The 18,339-nt window shown below is 47.9% G+C and overlaps 72 non-coding genes across 72 annotated transcripts; 16 read left to right on the top strand and 56 right to left on the bottom strand.

Annotated features, from left to right (window-relative positions):
- Nucleotides 1–165: 165 nt before the first annotated feature.
- On the bottom strand, nucleotides 166–237 carry Trnaq-cug (transfer RNA glutamine (anticodon CUG)). Its single transcript has one exon. It is a non-coding gene; the product is annotated as a tRNA-Gln (tRNA).
- Nucleotides 238–277: 40 nt separating this feature from the next.
- On the bottom strand, nucleotides 278–350 carry Trnav-uac (transfer RNA valine (anticodon UAC)). Its single transcript has one exon. It is a non-coding gene; the product is annotated as a tRNA-Val (tRNA).
- Nucleotides 351–441: 91 nt separating this feature from the next.
- Nucleotides 442–514, top strand: Trnav-cac (transfer RNA valine (anticodon CAC)). The gene has a single exon. It is a non-coding gene; the product is annotated as a tRNA-Val (tRNA).
- Nucleotides 515–782: 268 nt separating this feature from the next.
- Trnaq-cug (transfer RNA glutamine (anticodon CUG)) lies at nucleotides 783–854 on the bottom strand. Its single transcript has one exon. It is a non-coding gene; the product is annotated as a tRNA-Gln (tRNA).
- A 39-nt stretch (nucleotides 855–893) lies between these two features.
- On the bottom strand, nucleotides 894–966 carry Trnav-uac (transfer RNA valine (anticodon UAC)). The gene has a single exon. It is a non-coding gene; the product is annotated as a tRNA-Val (tRNA).
- Nucleotides 967–1,057: 91 nt separating this feature from the next.
- On the top strand, nucleotides 1,058–1,130 carry Trnav-cac (transfer RNA valine (anticodon CAC)). The gene has a single exon. It is a non-coding gene; the product is annotated as a tRNA-Val (tRNA).
- Nucleotides 1,131–1,510: 380 nt separating this feature from the next.
- Nucleotides 1,511–1,583, bottom strand: Trnav-uac (transfer RNA valine (anticodon UAC)). Its single transcript has one exon. It is a non-coding gene; the product is annotated as a tRNA-Val (tRNA).
- Nucleotides 1,584–1,674: 91 nt separating this feature from the next.
- On the top strand, nucleotides 1,675–1,747 carry Trnae-cuc (transfer RNA glutamic acid (anticodon CUC)). The gene has a single exon. It is a non-coding gene; the product is annotated as a tRNA-Glu (tRNA).
- Nucleotides 1,748–2,127: 380 nt separating this feature from the next.
- On the bottom strand, nucleotides 2,128–2,200 carry Trnav-aac (transfer RNA valine (anticodon AAC)). The gene has a single exon. It is a non-coding gene; the product is annotated as a tRNA-Val (tRNA).
- A 91-nt stretch (nucleotides 2,201–2,291) lies between these two features.
- Nucleotides 2,292–2,364, top strand: Trnav-cac (transfer RNA valine (anticodon CAC)). The gene has a single exon. It is a non-coding gene; the product is annotated as a tRNA-Val (tRNA).
- A 64-nt stretch (nucleotides 2,365–2,428) lies between these two features.
- On the bottom strand, nucleotides 2,429–2,501 carry Trnam-cau (transfer RNA methionine (anticodon CAU)). Its single transcript has one exon. It is a non-coding gene; the product is annotated as a tRNA-Met (tRNA).
- A 201-nt stretch (nucleotides 2,502–2,702) lies between these two features.
- On the bottom strand, nucleotides 2,703–2,775 carry Trnam-cau (transfer RNA methionine (anticodon CAU)). Its single transcript has one exon. It is a non-coding gene; the product is annotated as a tRNA-Met (tRNA).
- Nucleotides 2,776–3,017: 242 nt separating this feature from the next.
- Nucleotides 3,018–3,090, bottom strand: Trnav-aac (transfer RNA valine (anticodon AAC)). Its single transcript has one exon. It is a non-coding gene; the product is annotated as a tRNA-Val (tRNA).
- Nucleotides 3,091–3,181: 91 nt separating this feature from the next.
- Nucleotides 3,182–3,254, top strand: Trnav-cac (transfer RNA valine (anticodon CAC)). Its single transcript has one exon. It is a non-coding gene; the product is annotated as a tRNA-Val (tRNA).
- Nucleotides 3,255–3,318: 64 nt separating this feature from the next.
- On the bottom strand, nucleotides 3,319–3,391 carry Trnam-cau (transfer RNA methionine (anticodon CAU)). The gene has a single exon. It is a non-coding gene; the product is annotated as a tRNA-Met (tRNA).
- Nucleotides 3,392–3,634: 243 nt separating this feature from the next.
- Nucleotides 3,635–3,707, bottom strand: Trnav-aac (transfer RNA valine (anticodon AAC)). Its single transcript has one exon. It is a non-coding gene; the product is annotated as a tRNA-Val (tRNA).
- A 91-nt stretch (nucleotides 3,708–3,798) lies between these two features.
- Trnav-cac (transfer RNA valine (anticodon CAC)) lies at nucleotides 3,799–3,871 on the top strand. The gene has a single exon. It is a non-coding gene; the product is annotated as a tRNA-Val (tRNA).
- Nucleotides 3,872–3,935: 64 nt separating this feature from the next.
- Nucleotides 3,936–4,008, bottom strand: Trnam-cau (transfer RNA methionine (anticodon CAU)). The gene has a single exon. It is a non-coding gene; the product is annotated as a tRNA-Met (tRNA).
- Nucleotides 4,009–4,139: 131 nt separating this feature from the next.
- Trnaq-cug (transfer RNA glutamine (anticodon CUG)) lies at nucleotides 4,140–4,211 on the bottom strand. The gene has a single exon. It is a non-coding gene; the product is annotated as a tRNA-Gln (tRNA).
- Nucleotides 4,212–4,250: 39 nt separating this feature from the next.
- Trnav-uac (transfer RNA valine (anticodon UAC)) lies at nucleotides 4,251–4,323 on the bottom strand. Its single transcript has one exon. It is a non-coding gene; the product is annotated as a tRNA-Val (tRNA).
- Nucleotides 4,324–4,414: 91 nt separating this feature from the next.
- On the top strand, nucleotides 4,415–4,487 carry Trnav-cac (transfer RNA valine (anticodon CAC)). The gene has a single exon. It is a non-coding gene; the product is annotated as a tRNA-Val (tRNA).
- Nucleotides 4,488–4,755: 268 nt separating this feature from the next.
- On the bottom strand, nucleotides 4,756–4,827 carry Trnaq-cug (transfer RNA glutamine (anticodon CUG)). Its single transcript has one exon. It is a non-coding gene; the product is annotated as a tRNA-Gln (tRNA).
- Nucleotides 4,828–4,867: 40 nt separating this feature from the next.
- Nucleotides 4,868–4,940, bottom strand: Trnav-uac (transfer RNA valine (anticodon UAC)). The gene has a single exon. It is a non-coding gene; the product is annotated as a tRNA-Val (tRNA).
- A 432-nt stretch (nucleotides 4,941–5,372) lies between these two features.
- On the bottom strand, nucleotides 5,373–5,444 carry Trnaq-cug (transfer RNA glutamine (anticodon CUG)). The gene has a single exon. It is a non-coding gene; the product is annotated as a tRNA-Gln (tRNA).
- A 40-nt stretch (nucleotides 5,445–5,484) lies between these two features.
- On the bottom strand, nucleotides 5,485–5,557 carry Trnav-aac (transfer RNA valine (anticodon AAC)). Its single transcript has one exon. It is a non-coding gene; the product is annotated as a tRNA-Val (tRNA).
- Nucleotides 5,558–5,785: 228 nt separating this feature from the next.
- Nucleotides 5,786–5,858, bottom strand: Trnam-cau (transfer RNA methionine (anticodon CAU)). The gene has a single exon. It is a non-coding gene; the product is annotated as a tRNA-Met (tRNA).
- A 131-nt stretch (nucleotides 5,859–5,989) lies between these two features.
- On the bottom strand, nucleotides 5,990–6,061 carry Trnaq-cug (transfer RNA glutamine (anticodon CUG)). Its single transcript has one exon. It is a non-coding gene; the product is annotated as a tRNA-Gln (tRNA).
- A 40-nt stretch (nucleotides 6,062–6,101) lies between these two features.
- Nucleotides 6,102–6,174, bottom strand: Trnav-uac (transfer RNA valine (anticodon UAC)). Its single transcript has one exon. It is a non-coding gene; the product is annotated as a tRNA-Val (tRNA).
- Nucleotides 6,175–6,676: 502 nt separating this feature from the next.
- Nucleotides 6,677–6,749, bottom strand: Trnam-cau (transfer RNA methionine (anticodon CAU)). The gene has a single exon. It is a non-coding gene; the product is annotated as a tRNA-Met (tRNA).
- Nucleotides 6,750–6,992: 243 nt separating this feature from the next.
- Trnav-aac (transfer RNA valine (anticodon AAC)) lies at nucleotides 6,993–7,065 on the bottom strand. Its single transcript has one exon. It is a non-coding gene; the product is annotated as a tRNA-Val (tRNA).
- Nucleotides 7,066–7,156: 91 nt separating this feature from the next.
- Nucleotides 7,157–7,229, top strand: Trnav-cac (transfer RNA valine (anticodon CAC)). The gene has a single exon. It is a non-coding gene; the product is annotated as a tRNA-Val (tRNA).
- Nucleotides 7,230–7,293: 64 nt separating this feature from the next.
- Trnam-cau (transfer RNA methionine (anticodon CAU)) lies at nucleotides 7,294–7,366 on the bottom strand. Its single transcript has one exon. It is a non-coding gene; the product is annotated as a tRNA-Met (tRNA).
- Nucleotides 7,367–7,609: 243 nt separating this feature from the next.
- On the bottom strand, nucleotides 7,610–7,682 carry Trnav-uac (transfer RNA valine (anticodon UAC)). The gene has a single exon. It is a non-coding gene; the product is annotated as a tRNA-Val (tRNA).
- A 432-nt stretch (nucleotides 7,683–8,114) lies between these two features.
- Trnaq-cug (transfer RNA glutamine (anticodon CUG)) lies at nucleotides 8,115–8,186 on the bottom strand. The gene has a single exon. It is a non-coding gene; the product is annotated as a tRNA-Gln (tRNA).
- Nucleotides 8,187–8,226: 40 nt separating this feature from the next.
- Trnav-uac (transfer RNA valine (anticodon UAC)) lies at nucleotides 8,227–8,299 on the bottom strand. The gene has a single exon. It is a non-coding gene; the product is annotated as a tRNA-Val (tRNA).
- Nucleotides 8,300–8,390: 91 nt separating this feature from the next.
- Nucleotides 8,391–8,463, top strand: Trnae-cuc (transfer RNA glutamic acid (anticodon CUC)). The gene has a single exon. It is a non-coding gene; the product is annotated as a tRNA-Glu (tRNA).
- A 380-nt stretch (nucleotides 8,464–8,843) lies between these two features.
- Trnav-uac (transfer RNA valine (anticodon UAC)) lies at nucleotides 8,844–8,916 on the bottom strand. Its single transcript has one exon. It is a non-coding gene; the product is annotated as a tRNA-Val (tRNA).
- A 228-nt stretch (nucleotides 8,917–9,144) lies between these two features.
- On the bottom strand, nucleotides 9,145–9,217 carry Trnam-cau (transfer RNA methionine (anticodon CAU)). Its single transcript has one exon. It is a non-coding gene; the product is annotated as a tRNA-Met (tRNA).
- A 243-nt stretch (nucleotides 9,218–9,460) lies between these two features.
- On the bottom strand, nucleotides 9,461–9,533 carry Trnav-aac (transfer RNA valine (anticodon AAC)). Its single transcript has one exon. It is a non-coding gene; the product is annotated as a tRNA-Val (tRNA).
- A 432-nt stretch (nucleotides 9,534–9,965) lies between these two features.
- Nucleotides 9,966–10,037, bottom strand: Trnaq-cug (transfer RNA glutamine (anticodon CUG)). The gene has a single exon. It is a non-coding gene; the product is annotated as a tRNA-Gln (tRNA).
- A 40-nt stretch (nucleotides 10,038–10,077) lies between these two features.
- Trnav-aac (transfer RNA valine (anticodon AAC)) lies at nucleotides 10,078–10,150 on the bottom strand. The gene has a single exon. It is a non-coding gene; the product is annotated as a tRNA-Val (tRNA).
- A 432-nt stretch (nucleotides 10,151–10,582) lies between these two features.
- Nucleotides 10,583–10,654, bottom strand: Trnaq-cug (transfer RNA glutamine (anticodon CUG)). The gene has a single exon. It is a non-coding gene; the product is annotated as a tRNA-Gln (tRNA).
- A 40-nt stretch (nucleotides 10,655–10,694) lies between these two features.
- Trnav-aac (transfer RNA valine (anticodon AAC)) lies at nucleotides 10,695–10,767 on the bottom strand. Its single transcript has one exon. It is a non-coding gene; the product is annotated as a tRNA-Val (tRNA).
- A 228-nt stretch (nucleotides 10,768–10,995) lies between these two features.
- Trnam-cau (transfer RNA methionine (anticodon CAU)) lies at nucleotides 10,996–11,068 on the bottom strand. The gene has a single exon. It is a non-coding gene; the product is annotated as a tRNA-Met (tRNA).
- A 516-nt stretch (nucleotides 11,069–11,584) lies between these two features.
- Nucleotides 11,585–11,657, bottom strand: Trnav-aac (transfer RNA valine (anticodon AAC)). The gene has a single exon. It is a non-coding gene; the product is annotated as a tRNA-Val (tRNA).
- A 91-nt stretch (nucleotides 11,658–11,748) lies between these two features.
- On the top strand, nucleotides 11,749–11,821 carry Trnav-cac (transfer RNA valine (anticodon CAC)). Its single transcript has one exon. It is a non-coding gene; the product is annotated as a tRNA-Val (tRNA).
- Nucleotides 11,822–11,885: 64 nt separating this feature from the next.
- Trnam-cau (transfer RNA methionine (anticodon CAU)) lies at nucleotides 11,886–11,958 on the bottom strand. The gene has a single exon. It is a non-coding gene; the product is annotated as a tRNA-Met (tRNA).
- Nucleotides 11,959–12,201: 243 nt separating this feature from the next.
- On the bottom strand, nucleotides 12,202–12,274 carry Trnav-aac (transfer RNA valine (anticodon AAC)). Its single transcript has one exon. It is a non-coding gene; the product is annotated as a tRNA-Val (tRNA).
- Nucleotides 12,275–12,365: 91 nt separating this feature from the next.
- On the top strand, nucleotides 12,366–12,438 carry Trnav-cac (transfer RNA valine (anticodon CAC)). Its single transcript has one exon. It is a non-coding gene; the product is annotated as a tRNA-Val (tRNA).
- Nucleotides 12,439–12,502: 64 nt separating this feature from the next.
- Trnam-cau (transfer RNA methionine (anticodon CAU)) lies at nucleotides 12,503–12,575 on the bottom strand. Its single transcript has one exon. It is a non-coding gene; the product is annotated as a tRNA-Met (tRNA).
- Nucleotides 12,576–12,818: 243 nt separating this feature from the next.
- Trnav-uac (transfer RNA valine (anticodon UAC)) lies at nucleotides 12,819–12,891 on the bottom strand. Its single transcript has one exon. It is a non-coding gene; the product is annotated as a tRNA-Val (tRNA).
- A 432-nt stretch (nucleotides 12,892–13,323) lies between these two features.
- Nucleotides 13,324–13,395, bottom strand: Trnaq-cug (transfer RNA glutamine (anticodon CUG)). The gene has a single exon. It is a non-coding gene; the product is annotated as a tRNA-Gln (tRNA).
- Nucleotides 13,396–13,435: 40 nt separating this feature from the next.
- On the bottom strand, nucleotides 13,436–13,508 carry Trnav-uac (transfer RNA valine (anticodon UAC)). Its single transcript has one exon. It is a non-coding gene; the product is annotated as a tRNA-Val (tRNA).
- Nucleotides 13,509–13,599: 91 nt separating this feature from the next.
- On the top strand, nucleotides 13,600–13,672 carry Trnae-cuc (transfer RNA glutamic acid (anticodon CUC)). Its single transcript has one exon. It is a non-coding gene; the product is annotated as a tRNA-Glu (tRNA).
- A 64-nt stretch (nucleotides 13,673–13,736) lies between these two features.
- Nucleotides 13,737–13,809, bottom strand: Trnam-cau (transfer RNA methionine (anticodon CAU)). The gene has a single exon. It is a non-coding gene; the product is annotated as a tRNA-Met (tRNA).
- A 243-nt stretch (nucleotides 13,810–14,052) lies between these two features.
- On the bottom strand, nucleotides 14,053–14,125 carry Trnav-aac (transfer RNA valine (anticodon AAC)). Its single transcript has one exon. It is a non-coding gene; the product is annotated as a tRNA-Val (tRNA).
- A 91-nt stretch (nucleotides 14,126–14,216) lies between these two features.
- On the top strand, nucleotides 14,217–14,289 carry Trnav-cac (transfer RNA valine (anticodon CAC)). Its single transcript has one exon. It is a non-coding gene; the product is annotated as a tRNA-Val (tRNA).
- A 64-nt stretch (nucleotides 14,290–14,353) lies between these two features.
- Nucleotides 14,354–14,426, bottom strand: Trnam-cau (transfer RNA methionine (anticodon CAU)). The gene has a single exon. It is a non-coding gene; the product is annotated as a tRNA-Met (tRNA).
- Nucleotides 14,427–14,669: 243 nt separating this feature from the next.
- Trnav-uac (transfer RNA valine (anticodon UAC)) lies at nucleotides 14,670–14,742 on the bottom strand. Its single transcript has one exon. It is a non-coding gene; the product is annotated as a tRNA-Val (tRNA).
- A 432-nt stretch (nucleotides 14,743–15,174) lies between these two features.
- On the bottom strand, nucleotides 15,175–15,246 carry Trnaq-cug (transfer RNA glutamine (anticodon CUG)). The gene has a single exon. It is a non-coding gene; the product is annotated as a tRNA-Gln (tRNA).
- A 40-nt stretch (nucleotides 15,247–15,286) lies between these two features.
- On the bottom strand, nucleotides 15,287–15,359 carry Trnav-uac (transfer RNA valine (anticodon UAC)). The gene has a single exon. It is a non-coding gene; the product is annotated as a tRNA-Val (tRNA).
- A 91-nt stretch (nucleotides 15,360–15,450) lies between these two features.
- Nucleotides 15,451–15,523, top strand: Trnae-cuc (transfer RNA glutamic acid (anticodon CUC)). Its single transcript has one exon. It is a non-coding gene; the product is annotated as a tRNA-Glu (tRNA).
- A 268-nt stretch (nucleotides 15,524–15,791) lies between these two features.
- Trnaq-cug (transfer RNA glutamine (anticodon CUG)) lies at nucleotides 15,792–15,863 on the bottom strand. Its single transcript has one exon. It is a non-coding gene; the product is annotated as a tRNA-Gln (tRNA).
- Nucleotides 15,864–15,903: 40 nt separating this feature from the next.
- Nucleotides 15,904–15,976, bottom strand: Trnav-uac (transfer RNA valine (anticodon UAC)). Its single transcript has one exon. It is a non-coding gene; the product is annotated as a tRNA-Val (tRNA).
- A 91-nt stretch (nucleotides 15,977–16,067) lies between these two features.
- On the top strand, nucleotides 16,068–16,140 carry Trnav-cac (transfer RNA valine (anticodon CAC)). The gene has a single exon. It is a non-coding gene; the product is annotated as a tRNA-Val (tRNA).
- Nucleotides 16,141–16,204: 64 nt separating this feature from the next.
- Trnam-cau (transfer RNA methionine (anticodon CAU)) lies at nucleotides 16,205–16,277 on the bottom strand. The gene has a single exon. It is a non-coding gene; the product is annotated as a tRNA-Met (tRNA).
- A 243-nt stretch (nucleotides 16,278–16,520) lies between these two features.
- Nucleotides 16,521–16,593, bottom strand: Trnav-aac (transfer RNA valine (anticodon AAC)). The gene has a single exon. It is a non-coding gene; the product is annotated as a tRNA-Val (tRNA).
- A 91-nt stretch (nucleotides 16,594–16,684) lies between these two features.
- On the top strand, nucleotides 16,685–16,757 carry Trnav-cac (transfer RNA valine (anticodon CAC)). The gene has a single exon. It is a non-coding gene; the product is annotated as a tRNA-Val (tRNA).
- A 64-nt stretch (nucleotides 16,758–16,821) lies between these two features.
- Trnam-cau (transfer RNA methionine (anticodon CAU)) lies at nucleotides 16,822–16,894 on the bottom strand. Its single transcript has one exon. It is a non-coding gene; the product is annotated as a tRNA-Met (tRNA).
- A 243-nt stretch (nucleotides 16,895–17,137) lies between these two features.
- On the bottom strand, nucleotides 17,138–17,210 carry Trnav-uac (transfer RNA valine (anticodon UAC)). Its single transcript has one exon. It is a non-coding gene; the product is annotated as a tRNA-Val (tRNA).
- Nucleotides 17,211–17,642: 432 nt separating this feature from the next.
- Nucleotides 17,643–17,714, bottom strand: Trnaq-cug (transfer RNA glutamine (anticodon CUG)). Its single transcript has one exon. It is a non-coding gene; the product is annotated as a tRNA-Gln (tRNA).
- Nucleotides 17,715–17,754: 40 nt separating this feature from the next.
- On the bottom strand, nucleotides 17,755–17,827 carry Trnav-uac (transfer RNA valine (anticodon UAC)). Its single transcript has one exon. It is a non-coding gene; the product is annotated as a tRNA-Val (tRNA).
- Nucleotides 17,828–18,339: the final 512 nt, after the last annotated feature.

Below are 18,339 nucleotides of genomic sequence, written 5' to 3'. Positions count from 1 at the left end.
GAGACTGACACACTGCCTACTCCGCTAACAAGGCACTGTGCCCTAATCCGATGCATTTCAGAAGAACCTTGTTATTACAATGTCTTCTTGCAAATGACTAAAATATTTGAAGTGCCGTTGCTTCCAAACGCCCAATAGGTGCTTCCGAGGCACAAATAACGGCCCAGGTTCCACCGAGACTTGAACTCGGATCGCAAGATTCAGAGTCCTGAGTGCTAACCATTACACCATGGAACCTACAGAGGCTCTTCCGAGGTTCGCTTCGCGGAAACATCAATGATTCCGCCCGGGCTCGAACCGGGGACCTTGCGCATGTAAAGCGCACGTGATAAGCACTACACTACGGAATCTGGCAACTAACAAGCGACATGTTTTTGCTTTTTTCTCTAGCTATTTTAGCCTTGTATTGCTTTCCTTCGTTATCGGTTCCAAAATTCATTGGATTCCGTAGTGTAGCGGTTATCACGTGCGCTTCACACGCGCAAGGTCCCCGGTTCGAGCCCGGGCGGAATCATTGTTGAGTTGCTAGTTTTGTAATAGGCGTCAAACATTTGATTCACTGCGGGTTTTAAAAGCCTTGCCCTGTGTGAGGATCGAACTCACGACCTTTAGATTATGAGACTGACGCGCTGCCTACTGCGCTAACAAGGCACTGTGCCCTAATCCGATGCATTTCAGAAGAACGTTGTTATTACAATGTCTTCTTGCAAATGACTAAAAAATTTGAAGTGCCGTTGCTTTCAAACGCCCAATAGGTGCTTCCGAGGCACAAATAACGGCACAGGTTCCACCGAGACTTGAACTCGGACCGCAGGATTCAGAGTCCTGAGTGATAACCATTACACCATGGAACCTACAGAGGCACTTCCGAGGTTCGTTCGCGGAAACATCAATGATTCCGCCCGGGCTCGAACCGGGGACCTTGCGCGTGTAAAGCGCACGTGATAACCACTACACTACGGAATCTGTCAACTAACAAGCGACATGTTTTTGCTTTTTTCTCTAGCTATTTTAGCCTTGTATTGCTTTCCTTCGTCATAGGTTACAAAATTCATTGGATTCCGTAGTGTAGCGGTTATCACGTGCGCTTCACACGCGCAAGGTCCCCGGTTCGAGCCCGGGCGGAATCATTGTTGAGTTGCTAGTTTTGTAATAGGCGTCAAACATTTGATTCACTGCGGCTTTTAAAAGCCTTGCCCTGTGTGAGGATTGAACTCACGACCTTCAGATTATGAGACTGACGCGCTGCCTACTGCGCTAACAAGGCACTGTGCCCTAATCCGATGCATTTCAGAAGAACGTTGTTATTACAATGTCTTCTTGCAAATGACTAAAAAATTTGAAGTGCCGTTGCTTTCAAACGCCCAATAGGTGCTTCCGAGGCACAAATAACGGCCCAGGTTCCACCGAGACTTGAACTCGGATCGCAGGATTCAGAATCCTGAGTGCTAACCAATACACCATGGAACCTACAGAGGCTCTTCCGAGGTTCGCTTCGCGGAAACATCAATGATTCCGCCCGGGCTCGAACCGGGGACCGTGCGCGTGTAAAGCGCACGTGATAACCACTACACTACGGAATCTGGCAACTAACAAGCGACATGTTTTTGCTTTTTTCTCTAGCTATTTTAGCCTTGTATTGCTTTCCTTCGTCATCGGTTCCAAAATTCATTGGATTCCGTAGTGTAGCGGTTATCACGTGCGCTTCTCACGCGCAAGGTCCACGGTTCGAGCCCGGGCGAAATCATTGTTGAGTTGCTAGTTTTGTAATAGGCGTCAAACATTTGATTCACTGCGGCGTTTAAAAGCCTTGCCCTGTGTGAGGATCGAACTGACGACCTTCAGATTATGAAACTGACGCGCTGCCTACTGCGCTAACAAGGCACTGTGCCCTAATCCGATGCATTTCAGAAGAACGTTGTTATTACAATGTCTTCTTGCAAATGACTAAAATATTTCAAGTGCCGTTGCTTCCAAACGCCCAATAGGTGCTTCCGAGGCACAACTAACGGCACAGGTTCCAACGAGACTTGAACTCGGATCGCAGGATTCAGAGTCCTGAGTGCTAACCATTATAACATGGAACCTACAGAGGCTCTTCCGAGGTTCGCTTCGCGGAAACATCAATGATTCCGCCAGGGCTCGAACCGGGGACCTTGCGCGTGTTAAGCGCACGTGATAACCACTACACTACGGAATCTGGAAACTAACAAGCGACATGTTTTTGCTTTTTTCTCTAGCTATTTTAGCCTTGTATTGCTTTTCTTTGTCATCGGTTCCAAAATTCATTGGATTCCGTAGTGTAGCGGTTATCACGTGCGCTTCACACGCGCAAGGTCCCCGGTTCGAGCCCGGGCGGAATCATTGTTGAGTTGCAAGTTTTGTAATAGGCGTCAAACATTTGATTCACTGCGGCTTTTAAAAGCCTTGCCCTGTGTGAGGATCGAACTCACGACCTTCAGATTATGAGACTGACGCGCTGCCTACTGCGCTAACAAGGCACTGTGCCCTAATCCGATGCATTTCAGAAGAACGTTGTTATTACAATGTCTTCTTGCAAATGACTAAAAATTTGAAGTGCCGTTATCACGTGCGCTTCACACGCGCAAGGTCCCCGTTTCGAGCCCGGGCGGAATCATTGTTGAGTTGCTAGTTTTGTAATAGGCGTCAAACATTTGATTCACTGCGGCTTTTAAAAGCCTTGCCCTGTGTGAGGATCGAACTCACGACCTTCAGATTATGAGACTGACGCGCTGCCTACTGCGCTAACAAGGCACTGTGCCCTAATCCGATGCATTTCAGAAGAACGTTGTTATTACAATGTCTTCTTGCAAATGACTAAAAATTTGAAGTGCCGTTGCTTCCAAACGCCCCATAGGTGCTTCCAAAGCACAAATAACGGCACAGGTTCCACCGAGACTTGAACTCGGATCGCAGGATTCAGAGTCCTGAGTGCTAACCATTATAACATGGAACCTACAGAGGCTCTTCCGAGGTTCGCTTCGCGGAAACATCAATGATTCCGCCCGGGCTCGAACCGGGGACCTTGCGCGTGTTAAGCGCATGTGATAACCACTACACTACGGAATCTGGAAACTAACAAGCGACATGTTTTTGCTTTTTTCTCTAGCTATTTTAGCCTTGTATTGCTTTCCTTTGTCATCGGTTCCAAAATTCATTGGATTCCGTAGTGTAGCGGTTATCACGTGCGCTTCACACGCGCAAGGTCCCCGGTTCGAGCCCGGGCGGAATCATTGTTGAGTTGCAAGTTTTGTAATAGGCGTCAAACATTTGATTCACTGCGGCTTTTAAAAGCCTTGCCCTGTGTGAGGATCGAACTCACGACCTTCAGATTATGAGACTGACGCGCTGCCTACTGCGCTAACAAGGCACTGTGCCCTAATCCGATGCATTTCAGAAGAACGTTGTTATTACAATGTCTTCTTGCAAATGACTAAAATATTTGAAGTGCCGTTGCTTCCAAACGCCCAATAGGTGCTTCCAAGGCACAAATAACGGCACAGGGTCCACCGAGACTTGAACTCGGATCGCAAGATTCAGAGTCCTGAGTGCTAACCATTACACCATCGAACCTACAGAGGCTCTTCCGAGGTTCGCTTCGCGGAAACATCAATGATTCCGCCCGGGCTCGAACCGGGGACCTTGCGCGTGTTAAGCGCACGTGATAACCACTACACTACGGAATCTGGAAACTAACAAGCGACATGTTTTTGCTTTTTTCTCTAGCTATTTTAGCCTTGTATTGCTTTCCTTTGTCATCGGTTCTAAAATTCATTGGATTCCGTAGTGTAGCGGTTATCACGTGCGCTTCACACGCGCAAGGTCCCCGGTTCGAGCCCGGGCGGAATCATTGTTGAGTTGCTAGTTTTGTAATAGGCGTCAAACATTTGATTCACTGCGGGTTTTAAAAGCCTTGCCCTGTGTGAGGATCGAACTCACGACCTTCAGATTATGAGACTGACGCGCTGCCTACTGCGCTAACAAGGCACTGTGCCCTAATCCGATGCATTTCAGAAGAACGTTGTTATTACAATGTCTTCTTGCAAATGACTAAAATATTTGAAGTGCCGTTGCTTCCAAACGCCCAATAGGTGCTTCCTAGGCACAAATAACGGCACAGGTTCCACCGAGACTTGAACTCGGACCGCAGGATTCAGAGTCCTGAGTGCTAACCATTACACCATGGAACCTACAGAGGCTCTTCCGAGGTTCGTTCGCGGAAACATCAATGATTCCGCCCGGGCTCGAACCGGGGACCTTGCGCGTGTAAAGCGCACGTGATAACCACTACACTACGGAATCTGTCAACTAACAAGCGACATGTTTTTGCTTTTTTCTCTAGCTATTTTAGCCTTGTATTGCTTTCCTTCGTCATAGGTTACAAAATTCATTGGATTCCGTAGTGTAGCGGTTATCACGTGCGCTTCACACGCGCAAGGTCCCCGGTTCGAGCCCGGGCGGAATCATTGTTGAGTTGCTAGTTTTGTAATAGGCGTCAAACATTTGATTCACTGCGGCTTTTAAAAGCCTTGCCCTGTGTGAGGATTGAACTCACGACCTTCAGATTATGAGACTGACGCGCTGCCTACTGCGCTAACAAGGCACTGTGCCCTAATCCGATGCATTTCAGAAGAACGTTGTTATTACAATGTCTTCTTGCAAATGACTAAAATATTTCAAGTGCCGTTGCTTCCAAACGCCCAATAGGCGCTCCCGAGGCACAACTAACGGCACAGGTTCCACCGAGACTTGAACTCGGATCGCAGGATTCAGAGTCCTGAGTGCTAACCATTACACCATGGAACCTACAGAGGCTCTTCCGAGGTTCGCTTCGCGGAAACATCAATGATTCCGCCCGGGCTCGAACCGGGGACCTTGCGCGTGTAAAGCGCACGTGATAACCACTACACTACGGAATCTGTCAACTAACAAGCGACATGTTTTTGCTTTTTTCTCTAGCTATTTTAGCCTTGTATTGCTTTCCTTCGTCATAGGTTCCAAAATTCATTGGATTTCGTAGTGTAGCAGTTATCACGTGCGCTTCACACGCGCAAGGTCCCCGGTTCGAGCCCGGGCGGAATCATTGTTGAGTTGCTAGTTTTGTAATAGGCGTCAAACATTTGATTCACTGCGGCTTTTAAAAGCCTTGCCCTGTGTGAGGATCGAACTCACAACCTTCACATTATGAGACTGACGCGCTGCCTACTGCGCTATCAAGGCACTGTGCCCTAATCCGATGCATTTCAGAAGAACGTTGTTATTACAATGTCTTCTTGCAAATGACTAAAATATTTCAAGTGCTGTTGCTTCCAAACGCCCAATAGGTGCTTCCGAGGCACAACTAACGGCACAGGTTCCACCGAGACTTGAACTCGGATCGCAGGATTCAGAGTCCTGAGTGCTAACCATTACACCATGGAACCTACAGAGGCTCTTCCGAGGTTCGCTTCGCGGAAACATCAATGATTCCGCCCGAGCTCGAACCGGGGACCTTGCGCGTGTTAAGCGCACGTGATAACCACTACACTACGGAATCTGGCAACTAACAAGCGACATGTTTTTGCTTTTTTCTCTAGCTATTTTAGGCTTGTATTGCTTTCCTTCGTCATCTGTTCCAAAATTCATTGGATTCCGTAGTGTAGCGGTTATCACGTGCGCTTCACACGCGCAAGGTCCCCGTTTCGAGCCCGGGCGAAATCATTGTTGAGTTGCTAGTTTTGTAATAGGCGTCAAACATTTGATTCACTGCGGCTTTTAAAAGCCCTGCCCTGTGTGAGGATCGAACTCACGACCTTCAGATTATGAGACTGACGCGCTGCCTACTGCGCTAACAAGGCACTGTGCCCTAATCCGATGCATTTCAGAAGAACGTTGTTATTACAATGTCTTCTTGCAAATGACTAAAATATTTCAAGTGCCGTTGCTTCCAAACGCCCAATAGGCGCTCCCGAGGCACAACTAACGGCACAGGTTCCACCGAGACTTGAACTCGGATCGCAGGATTCAGAGTCCTGAGTGCTAACCATTACACCATGGAACCTACAGAGGCTCTTCCGAGGTTCGCTTCGCGGAAACATCAATGATTCCGCCCGGGCTCGAACCGGGGACCTTGCGCGTGTAAAGCGCACGTGATAACCACTACACTACGGAATCTGTCAACTAACAAGCGACATGTTTTTGCTTTTTTCTCTAGCTATTTTAGCCTTGTATTGCTTTCCTTCGTCATAGGTTCCAAAATTCATTGGATTTCGTAGTGTAGCAGTTATCACGTGCGCTTCACACGCGCAAGGTCCCCGGTTCGAGCCCGGGCGGAATCATTGTTGAGTTGCTAGTTTTGTAATAGGCGTCAAACATTTGATTCACTGCGGCTTTTAAAAGCCTTGCCCTGTGTGAGGATCGAACTCACAACCTTCACATTATGAGACTGACGCGCTGCCTACTGCGCTATCAAGGCACTGTGCCCTAATCCGATGCATTTCAGAAGAACGTTGTTATTACAATGTCTTCTTGCAAATGACTAAAAATTTGAAGTGCCGTTATCACGTGCGCTTCACACGCGCAAGGTCCCCGGTTCGAGCCCGGGCGGAATCATTGTTGAGTTGCAAGTTTTGTAATAGGCGTCAAACATTTGATTCACTGCGGCTTTTAAAAGCCTTGCCCTGTGTGAGGATCGAACTCACGACCTTCAGATTATGAGACTGACGCGCTGCCTACTGCGCTAACAAGGCACTGTGCCCTAATCCGATGCATTTCAGAAGAACGTTGTTATTACAATGTCTTCTTGCAAATGACTAAAATATTTGAAGTGCCGTTGCTTCCAAACGCCCCATAGGTGCTTCCAAGGCACAAATAACGGCACAGGGTCCACCGAGACTTGAACTCGGATCGCAGGATTCAGAGTCCTGAGTGCTAACCATTATAACATGGAACCTACAGAGGCTCTTCCGAGGTTCGCTTCGCGGAAACATCAATGATTCCGCCCGGGCTCGAACCGGGGACCTTGCGCGTGTTAAGCGCACGTGATAACCACTACACTACGGAATCTGGAAACTAACAAGCGACATGTTTTTGCTTTTTTCTCTAGCTAATTTAGCCTTGTATTGCTTTCCTTTGTCATCGGTTCCAAAATTCATTGGATTCCGTAGTGTAGCGGTTATCACGTGCGCTTCACACGCGCAAGGTCCCCGGTTCGAGCCCGGGCGGAATCATTGTTGAGTTGCAAGTTTTGTAATAGGCGTCAAACATTTGATTCACTGCGGCTTTTAAAAGCCTTGCCCTGTGTGAGGATCGAACTCACGACCTTCAGATTATGAGACTGACGCGCTGCCTACTGCGCTAACAAGGCACTGTGCCCTAATCCGATGCATTTCAGAAGAACGTTGTTATTACAATGTCTTCTTGCAAATGACTAAAATATTTGAAGTGCCGTTGCTTCCAAACGCCCAATAGGTGCTTCCAAGGCACAAATAACGGCACAGGGTCCACCGAGACTTGAACTCGGATCGCAAGATTCAGAGTCCTGAGTGCTAACCATTACACCATCGAACCTACAGAGGCTCTTCCGAGGTTCGCTTCGCGGAAACATCAATTATTCCGCCCGGTCTCGAACCGGGGACCTTGCGCGTGTAAAGCGCACGTGATAACCACTACACTACGGAATCTGGCAACTAACAAGCGACATGTTTTTGCTTTTTTCTCTAGCTATTTTAGCCTTGTATTGCTTTCCTTCGTCATAGGTTCCAAATTTCATTGGATTACGTAGTGTAGCGGTTATCACGTGCGCTTCACACGCGCAAGGTTCCCGGTTCGAGCTCGGGCAGAATCATTGTTGAGTTGCTAGTTTTGTAATAGGCGTCAAACATTTGATTCACTGCGGCTTTTAAAAGCCTTGCTCTGTGTGAGGATCGAACTCTCGACCTTCAGATTATGAGACTGACGCGCTGCCTACTGCGCTAACAAGGCACTGTGCCCTAATCCGATGCATTTCAGAAGAACGTTGTTATTACAATGTCTTCTTGCAAATGACTAAAATATTTGAAGTGCCGTTGCTTCCAAACGCCCAATAGGTGCTTCCGAGGCACAAATAACGGCACAGGTTCCACCGAGACTTGAACTCGGATCGCAGGATTCAGAGTCCTGAGTGCTAACCATTACACCATGGAACCTACAGAGGCTCTTCCGAGGTTCGCTTCGCGGAAACATCAATGATTCCGCCCGGGCTCGAACCGGGGACCTTGCGCGTGTAAAGCGCACGTGATAACCACTACACAACGGAAACTGGCAACTAACAAGCGACATGTTTTTGCTTTTTTCTCCAGCTATTTTAGCCTTGTATTGCTTTCCTTCGTCATAGGTTCCAAAATTCATTGGATTACGTAGTGTAGCGGTTATCACGTGCGCTTCTCACGCGCAAGGTCCCCGGTTCGAGCCCGGGCGGAATCATTGTTGAGTTGCTAGTTTTGTAATAGGCGTCAAACATTTGATTCACTGCGGCTTTTGAAAGCCTAGCCCTGTGTGAGGATCGAACTCACGACCTTCAGATTATGAGACTGACGCGCTGCCTACTGCGCTAACAAGGCACTGTGCCCTAATCCGATGCATTTCAGAAGAACGTTGTTATTACAATGTCTTCTTGCAAATGACTTAGATATTTGAAGTGCCGTTGCTTCCAAACGCCCAATAGGTGCTTCCGAGGCACAAATAACAGCACAGGTTCCACCGATACTTGAACTCGGATCGCATGATTCAGAGTCCTGAGTGCTAACCATTACACCATGGAACCTACAGAAGCTCTTTCGAGGTTCGCTTCGCGGAAACATCAATGATTCCGCCCGGGCTCGAACCGGGGACCTTGCGCGTGTAAAGCGCACGTGATAGCCACTACACTACGGAATCTGGCAACTAACAAGCGACATGTTTTTGCTTTTTTCTCTAGCTATTTTAGCCTTGTATTGCTTTCCTTCGTCATAGGTTCCAAAATTCATTGGATTCCGTAGTGTAGCGGTTATCACTTGCGCTTCACACGCGCAAGGTCCCCGGTTCGAGCACGGGCGGAATCATTGTTGAGTTGCTAGTTTTGTAATAGGCGTCAAACATTTGATTCACTGCGGCTTTTAAAAGCCTTGCCCTGTGTGAGGATCGAACTCACGACCTTCAGATTATGAGACTGACGCGCTGCCTACTGCGCTAACAAGGCACTGTGCCCTAATCCGATGCATTTCAGAAGAACGTTGTTATTACAATGTCTTCTTGCAAATGACTAAAATATTTGAAGTGCCGTTGCTTCCAAACGCCCAATAGGTGCTTCCAAGGCACAAATAACGGCACAGGGTCCACCGAGACTTGAACTCGGATCGCAGGATTCAGAGTCCTGAGTGCTAACCATTACACCATGGAACCTACAGAGGCTCTTCCGAGGTTCGCTTCGCGGAAACATCAATGATTCCGCCCGGGCTCGAACCGGGGACCTTGCGCGTGTTAAGCGCACGTGATAACCACTACACTACGAAATCTGGCAACTAACAAGCGACATGTTTTTGCTTTTTTCTCTAGCTATTTTAGCCTTGTATTGCTTTCCTTCGTCATAAGTTCCAAAATTCATTGGATTTCGTAGTGTAGCAGTTATCACGTGCGCTTCACACGCGCAAGGTCCCCGGTTCGAGCCCGGGCGGAATCATTGTTGAGTTGCTAGTTTTGTAATAGGCGTCAAACATTTGATTCACTGCGGCTTTTAAAAGCCTTGCCCTGTGTGAGGATCGAACTCACAACCTTCACATTATGAGACTGACGCGCTGCCTACTGCGCTATCAAGGCACTGCGCCCTAATCCGATGCATTTCAGAAGAACGTTGTTATTACAATGTCTTCTTGCAAATGACTAAAATATTTCAAGTGCCGTTGCTTCCAAACGCCCAATAGGTGCTTCCGAGGCACAACTAACGGCACAGGTTCCACCGAGACTTGAACTCGGATCTCAGGATTCAGAGTCCTGAGTGCTAACCATTACACCATGGAACCTACAGAGGCTCTTCCGAGGTTCGCTTCGCGGAAACATCAATGATTCCGCCCGGGCTCGAACCGGGGACCTTGCGCGTGTTAAGCGCACGTGATAACCACTACACTACGGAATCTGGCAACTAACAAGCGACATGTTTTTGCTTTTTTCTCTAGCTATTTTAGGCTTGTATTGCTTTCCTTCGTCATCTGTTCCAAAATTCATTGGATTTCGTAGTGTAGCGGTTATCACGTGCGCTTCACACGCGCAAGGTCCCCGTTTCGAGCCCGGGCGAAATCATTGTTGAGTTGCTAGTTTTGTAATAGGCGTCAAACATTTGATTCACTGCGGCTTTTAAAAGCCTTGCCCTGTGTGAGGATCGAACTCACAACCTTCACATTATGAGACTGACGCGCTGCCTACTGCGCTATCAAGGCACTGTGCCCTAATCCGATGCATTTCAGAAGAACGTTGTTATTACAATGTCTTCTTGCAAATGACTAAAATATTTCAAGTGCCGTTGCTTCCAAACGCCCAATAGGTGCTTCCGAGGCACAACTAACGGCACAGGTTCCACCGAGACTTGAACTCGGATCTCAGGATTCAGAGTCCTGAGTGCTAACCATTACACCATGGAACCTACAGAGGCTCTTCCGAGGTTCGCTTCGCGGAAACATCAATGATTCCGCCCGAGCTCGAACCGGGGACCTTGCGCGTGTTAAGCGCACGTGATAACCACTACACTACGGAATCTGGCAACTAACAAGCGACATGTTTTTGCTTTTTTCTCTAGCTATTTTAGGCTTGTATTGCTTTCCTTCGTCATCTGTTCCAAAATTCATTGGATTCCGTAGTGTAGCGGTTATCACGTGCGCTTCACACGCGCAAGGTCCCCGTTTCGAGCCCGGGCGAAATCATTGTTGAGTTGCTAGTTTTGTAATAGGCGTCAAACATTTGATTCACTGCGGCTTTTAAAAGCCCTGCCCTGTGTGAGGATCGAACTCACGACCTTCAGATTATGAGACTGACGCGCTGCCTACTGCGCTAACAAGGCACTGTGCCCTAATCCGATGCATTTCAGAAGAACGTTGTTATTACAATGTCTTCTTGCAAATGACTAAAAATTTGAAGTACCGTTATCACGTGCGCTTCACACGCGCAAGGTCCCCGTTTCGAGCCCGGGCGGAATCATTGTTGAGTTGCTAGTTTTGTAATAGGCGTCAAACATTTGATTCACTGCGGCTTTTAAAAGCCTTGCCCTGTGTGAGGATCGAATTCACGACCTTCAGATTATGAGACTGACGCGCTGCCTACTGCGCTAACAAGGCACTGTGCCCTAATCCGATGCATTTCAGAAGAACGTTGTTATTACAATGTCTTCTTGCAAATGACTAAAAATTTGAAGTGCCGTTGCTTCCAAACGCCCCATAGGTGCTTCCAAAGCACAAATAACGGCACAGGTTCCACCGAGACTTGAACTCGGATCGCAGGATTCAGAGTCCTGAGTGCTAACCATTATAACATGGAACCTACAGAGGCTCTTCCGAGGTTCGCTTCGCGGAAACATCAATGATTCCGCCCGGGCTCGAACCGGGGACCTTGCGCGTGTTAAGCGCACGTGATAACCACTACACTACGGAATCTGGAAACTAACAAGCGACATGTTTTTGCTTTTTTCTCTAGCTATTTTAGCCTTGTATTGCTTTCCTTTGTCATCGGTTCCAAAATTCATTGGATTCCGTAGTGTAGCGGTTATCACGTGCGCTTCACACGCGCAAGGTCCCCGGTTCGAGCCCGGGCGGAATCATTGTTGAGTTGCCAGTTTTGTAATAGGCGTCAAACATTTGATTCACTGCGGCTTTTAAAATCCTTGCCCTGTGTGAGGATCGAACTCACGACCTTCAGATTATGAGACTGACGCGCTGCCTACTGCGCTAACAAGGCACTGTGCCCTAATCCGATGCATTTCAGAAGAACGTTGTTATTACAATGTCTTCTTGCAAATGACTAAAATATTTGAAGTGCCGTTGCTTCCAAACGCCCAATAGGTGCTTCCAAGGCACAAATAACGGCACAGGGTCCACCGAGACTTGAACTCGGATCGCAAGATTCAGAGTCCTGAGTGCTAACCATTACACCATCGAACCTACAGAGGCTCTTCCGAGGTTCGCTTCGCGGAAACATCAATGATTCCGCCCGGGCTCGAACCGGGGACCTTGCGTGTGTTAAGCGCACGTGATAACCACTACACTACGGAATCTGGAAACTAACAAGCGACATGTTTTTGCTTTTTTCTCTAGCTATTTTAGCCTTGTATTGCTTTCCTTTGTCATCGGTTCCAAAATTCATTGGATTCCGTAGTGTAGCGGTTATCACGTGCGCTTCACACGCGCAAGGTCCCCGGTTCGAGCCCGGGCGGAATCATTGTTGAGTTGCTAGTTTTGTAATAGGCGTCAAACATTTGATTCACTGCGGCTTTTAAAAGCCTTGCCCTGTGTGAGGATCGAACTCACGACCTTCAGATTATGAGACTGACGCGCTGCCTACTGCGCTAACAAGGCACTGTGCCCTAATCCGATGCATTTCAGAAGAACGTTGTTATTACAATGTCTTCTTGCAAATGACTAAAATATTTGAAGTGCCGTTGCTTCCAAACGCCCAATAGGTGCTTCCAAGGCACAAATAACGGCACAGGGTCCACCGAGACTTGAACTCGGATCGCAAGATTCAGAGTCCTGAGTGCTAACCATTACACCATCGAACCTACAGAGGCTCTTCCGAGGTTCGCTTCGCGGAAACATCAATTATTCCGCCCGGGCTCGAACCGGGGACCTTGCGCGTGTAAAGCGCACGTGATAACCACTACACTACGGAATCTGGCAACTAACAAGCAACATGTTTTTGCTTTTTTCTCTAGCTATTTTAGCCTTGTATTGCTTTCCTTCGTCATAGGTTCCAAATTTCATTGGATTACGTAGTGTAGCGGTTATCACGTGCGCTTCACACGCGCAAGGTTCCCGGTTCGAGCTCGGGCAGAATCATTGTTGAGTTGCTAGTTTTGTAATAGGCGTCAAACATTTGATTCACTGCGGCTTTTAAAAGCCTTGCTCTGTGTGACGATCGAACTCTCGACCTTTAGATTATGAGACTGACGCGCTGCCTACTGCGCTAACAAGGCACTGTGCCCTAATCCGATGCATTTCAGAAGAACGTTGTTATTACAATGTCTTCTTGCAAATGACTAAAATGTTTGAAGTGCCGTTGCTTCCAAACGCCCAATAGGTGCTTCCGAGGCACAAATAACGGCACAGGTTCCACCGAGACTTGAACTCGGATCGCAGGATTCAGAGTCCTGAGTGCTAACCATTACACCATGGAACCTCCAGAGGCTCTTCCGAGGTTCGCTTCGCGGAAACATCAATGATTCCGCCCGGGCTCGAACCGGGGACCTTGCGCGTGTAAAGCGCACGTGATAACCACTACACAACGGAAACTGGCAACTAACAAGCGACATGTTTTTGCTTTTTTCTCCAGCTATTTTAGCCTTGTATTGCTTTCCTTCGTCATAGGTTCCAAAATTCATTGGATTACGTAGTGTAGCGGTTATCACGTGCGCTTCTCACGCACAAGGTCCCCGGTTCGAGCCCGGGCGGAATCATTGTTGAGTTGCCAGTTTTGTAATAGGCGTCAAACATTTGATTCACTGCGGCTTTTAAAATCCTTGCCCTGTGTGAGGATCGAACTCACGACCTTCAGATTATGAGACTGACGCGCTGCCTACTGCGCTAACAAGGCACTGTGCCCTAATCCGATGCATTTCAGAAGAACGTTGTTATTACAATGTCTTCTTGCAAATGACTAAAATATTTGAAGTGCCGTTGCTTCCAAACGCCCAATAGGTGCTTCCAAGGCACAAATAACGGCACAGGGTCCACCGAGACTTGAACTCGGATCGCAAGATTCAGAGTCCTGAGTGCTAACCATTACACCATCGAACCTACAGAGGCTCTTCCGAGGTTCGCTTCGCGGAAACATCAATGATTCCGCCCGGGCTCGAACCGGGGACCTTGCGTGTGTTAAGCGCACGTGATAACCACTACACTACGGAATCTGGAAACTAACAAGCGACATGTTTTTGCTTTTTTCTCTAGCTATTTTAGCCTTGTATTGCTTTCCTTTGTCATCGGTTCCAAAATTCATTGGATTCCGTAGTGTAGCGGTTATCACGTGCGCTTCACACGCGCAAGGTCCCCGGTTCGAGCCCGGGCGGAATCATTGTTGAGTTGCTAGTTTTGTAATAGGCGTCAAACATTTGATTCACTGCGGCTTTTAAAAGCCTTGCCCTGTGTGAGGATCGAACTCACGACCTTCAGATTATGAGACTGACGCGCTGCCTACTGCGCTAACAAGGCACTGTGCCCTAATCCGATGCATTTCAGAAGAACGTTGTTATTACAATGTCTTCTTGCAAATGACTAAAATATTTGAAGTGCCGTTGCTTCCAAACGCCCAATAGGTGCTTCCAAGGCACAAATAACGGCACAGGGTCCACCGAGACTTGAACTCGGATCGCAAGATTCAGAGTCCTGAGTGCTAACCATTACACCATCGAACCTACAGAGGCTCTTCCGAGGTTCGCTTCGCGGAAACATCAATTATTCCGCCCGGGCTCGAACCGGGGACCTTGCGCGTGTAAAGCGCACGTGATAACCACTACACTACGGAATCTGGCAACTAACAAGCAACATGTTTTTGCTTTTTTCTCTAGCTATTTTAGCCTTGTATTGCTTTCCTTCGTCATAGGTTCCAAATTTCATTGGATTACGTAGTGTAGCGGTTATCACGTGCGCTTCACACGCGCAAGGTTCCCGGTTCGAGCTCGGGCAGAATCATTGTTGAGTTGCTAGTTTTGTAATAGGCGTCAAACATTTGATTCACTGCGGCTTTTAAAAGCCTTGCTCTGTGTGACGATCGAACTCTCGACCTTTAGATTATGAGACTGACGCGCTGCCTACTGCGCTAACAAGGCACTGTGCCCTAATCCGATGCATTTCAGAAGAACGTTGTTATTACAATGTCTTCTTGCAAATGACTAAAATGTTTGAAGTGCCGTTGCTTCCAAACGCCCAATAGGTGCTTCCGAGGCACAAATAACGGCACAGGTTCCACCGAGACTTGAACTCGGATCGCAGGATTCAGAGTCCTGAGTGCTAACCATTACACCATGGAACCTACAGAGGCTCTTCCGAGGTTCGCTTCGCGGAAACATCAATGATTCCGCCCGGGCTCGAACCGGGGACCTTGCGCGTGTAAAGCGCACGTGATAACCACTACACAACGGAAACTGGCAACTAACAAGCGACATGTTTTTGCTTTTTTCTCCAGCTATTTTAGCCTTGTATTGCTTTCCTTCGTCATAGGTTCCAAAATTCATTGGATTACGTAGTGTAGCGGTTATCACGTGCGCTTCTCACGCACAAGGTCCCCGGTTCGAGCCCGGGCGGAATCATTGTTGAGTTGCTAGTTTTGTAATAGGCGTCAAACATTTGATTCACTGCGGCTTTTGAAAGCCTAGCCCTGTGTGAGGATCGAACTCACGACCTTCAGATTATGAGACTGACGCGCTGCCTACTGCGCTAACAAGGCACTGTGCCCTAATCCGATGCATTTCAGAAGAACGTTGTTATTACAATGTCTTCTTGCAAATGACTTAGATATTTGAAGTGCCGTTGCTTCCAAACGCCCAATAGGTGCTTCCGAGGCACAAATAACAGCACAGGTTCCACCGAGACTTGAACTCGGATCGCAGGATTCAGAGTCCTGAGTGCTAACCATTACACCATGGAACCTACAGAGGCTCTTTCGAGGTTCGCTTCGCGGAAACATCAATGATTCCGCCCGGGCTCGAACCGGGGACCTTGCGCGTGTAAAGCGCACGTGATAGCCACTACACTACGGAATCTGGCAACTAACAAGCGACATGTTTTTGCTTTTTTCTCTAGCTATTTTAGCCTTGTATTGCTTTCCTTCGTCATAGGTTCCAAAATTCATTGGATTCCGTAGTGTAGCGGTTATCACGTGCGCTTCACACGCGCAAGGTCCCCGGTTCGAGCCCGGGCGGAATCATTGTTGAGTTGCTAGTTTTGTAATAGGCGTCAAACATTTGATTCACTGCGGCTTTTAAAAGCCTTGCCCTGTGTGAGGATCGAACTCACGACCTTCAGATTATGAGACTGACGCGCTGCCTACTGCGCTAACAAGGCACTGTGCCCTAATCCGATGCATTTCAGAAGAACGTTGTTATTACAATGTCTTCTTGCAAATGACTAAAATATTTGAAGTGCCGTTGCTTCCAAACGCCCAATAGGTGCTTCCAAGGCACAAATAACGGCACAGGGTCCACCGAGACTTGAACTCGGATCGCAAGATTCAGAGTCCTGAGTGCTAACCATTACACCATCGAACCTACAGAGGCTCTTCCGAGGTTCGCTTCGCGGAAACATCAATGATTCCGCCCGGGCTCGAACCGGGGACCTTGCGCGTGTTAAGCGCACGTGATAACCACTACACTACGGAATCTGGAAACTAACAAGCGACATGTTTTTGCTTTTTTCTCTAGCTATTTTAGCCTTGTATTGCTTTCCTTTGTCATCGGTTCCAAAATTCATTGGATTCCGTAGTGTAGCGGTTATCACGTGCGCTTCACACGCGCAAGGTCCCCGGTTCGAGCCCGGGCGGAATCATTGTTGAGTTGCTAGTTTTGTAATAGGCGTCAAACATTTGATTCACTGCGGCTTTTAAAAGCCTTGCCCTGTGTGAGGATCGAACTCACGACCTTCAGATTATGAGACTGACGCGCTGCCTACTGCGCTAACAAGGCACTGTGCCCTAATCCGATGCATTTCAGAAGAACGTTGTTATTACAATGTCTTCTTGCAAATGACTAAAATATTTGAAGTGCCGTTGCTTCCAAACGCCCAATAGGTGCTTCCAAGGCACAAATAACGGCACAGGGTCCACCGAGACTTGAACTCGGATCGCAAGATTCAGAGTCCTGAGTGCTAACCATTACACCATCGAACCTACAGAGGCTCTTCCGAGGTTCGCTTCGCGGAAACATCAATTATTCCGCCCGGGCTCGAACCGGGGACCTTGCGCGTGTAAAGCGCACGTGATAACCACTACACTACAAAATCTGGCAACTAACAAGCGACATGTTTTTGCTTTTTTCTCTAGCTATTTTAGCCTTGTAGTGCTTTCCTTCGTCATAGGTTCCAAATTTCATTGGATTACGTAGTGTAGCGGTTATCACGTGCGCTTCACACGCGCAAGGTTCCCGGTTCGAGCTCGGGCAGAATCATTGTTGAGTTGCTAGTTTTGTAATAGGCGTCAAACATTTGATTCACTGCGGCTTTTAAAAGCCTTGCTCTGTGTGAGGATCGAACTCTCGACCTTCAGATTATGAGACTGACGCGCTGCCTACTGCGCTAACAAGGCACTGTGCCCTAATCCGATGCATTTCAGAAGAACGTTGTTATTACAATGTCTTCTTGCAAATGACTAAAATATTTGAAGTGCCGTTGCTTCCAAACGCCCAATAGGTGCTTCCGAGGCACAAATAACGGCACAGGTTCCACCGAGACTTGAACTCGGATCGCAGGATTCAGAGTCCTGAGTGCTAACCATTACACCATAGAACCTACAGAGGCTCTTCCGAGGTTCGCTTCGCGGAAACATCAATGATTCCGCCCGGGCTCGAACCGGGGACCTTGCGCGTGTAAAGCGCACGTGATAACCACTACACAACGGAAACTGGCAACTAACAAGCGACATGTTTTTGCTTTTTTCTCCAGCTATTTTAGCCTTGTATTGCTTTCCTTCGTCATAGGTTCCAAAATTCATTGGATTACGTAGTGTAGCGGTTATCACGTGCGCTTCTCACGCGCAAGGTCCCCGGTCGAGCCCGGGCGGAATCATTGTTGAGTTGCTAGTTTTGTAATAGGCGTCAAACATTTGATTCACTGCGGCTTTTGAAAGCCTAGCCCTGTGTGAGGATCGAACTCACAACCTTCAGATTATGAGACTGACGCGCTGCCTACTGCGCTAACAAGGCACTGTGCCCTAATCCGATGCATTTCAGAAGAACGTTGTTATTACAATGTCTTCTTGCAAATGACTAAAATATTTGAAGTGCCGTTGCTTCCAAACGCCCAATAGGTGCTTCCGAGGCACAAATAACGGCACAGGTTCCACCGAGACTTGAACTCGGATCGCAGGACTCAGAGTCCTGAGTGCTAACCATTACACCATGGAACCTACAGAGGC

Source organism: Hydractinia symbiolongicarpus, chromosome 7, assembly GCF_029227915.1.
Source record: "Hydractinia symbiolongicarpus strain clone_291-10 chromosome 7, HSymV2.1, whole genome shotgun sequence".
Lineage (NCBI taxonomy): Eukaryota > Metazoa > Cnidaria > Hydrozoa > Anthoathecata > Hydractiniidae > Hydractinia > Hydractinia symbiolongicarpus.
This window is presented reverse-complemented; position numbering and strand designations above follow the sequence as displayed.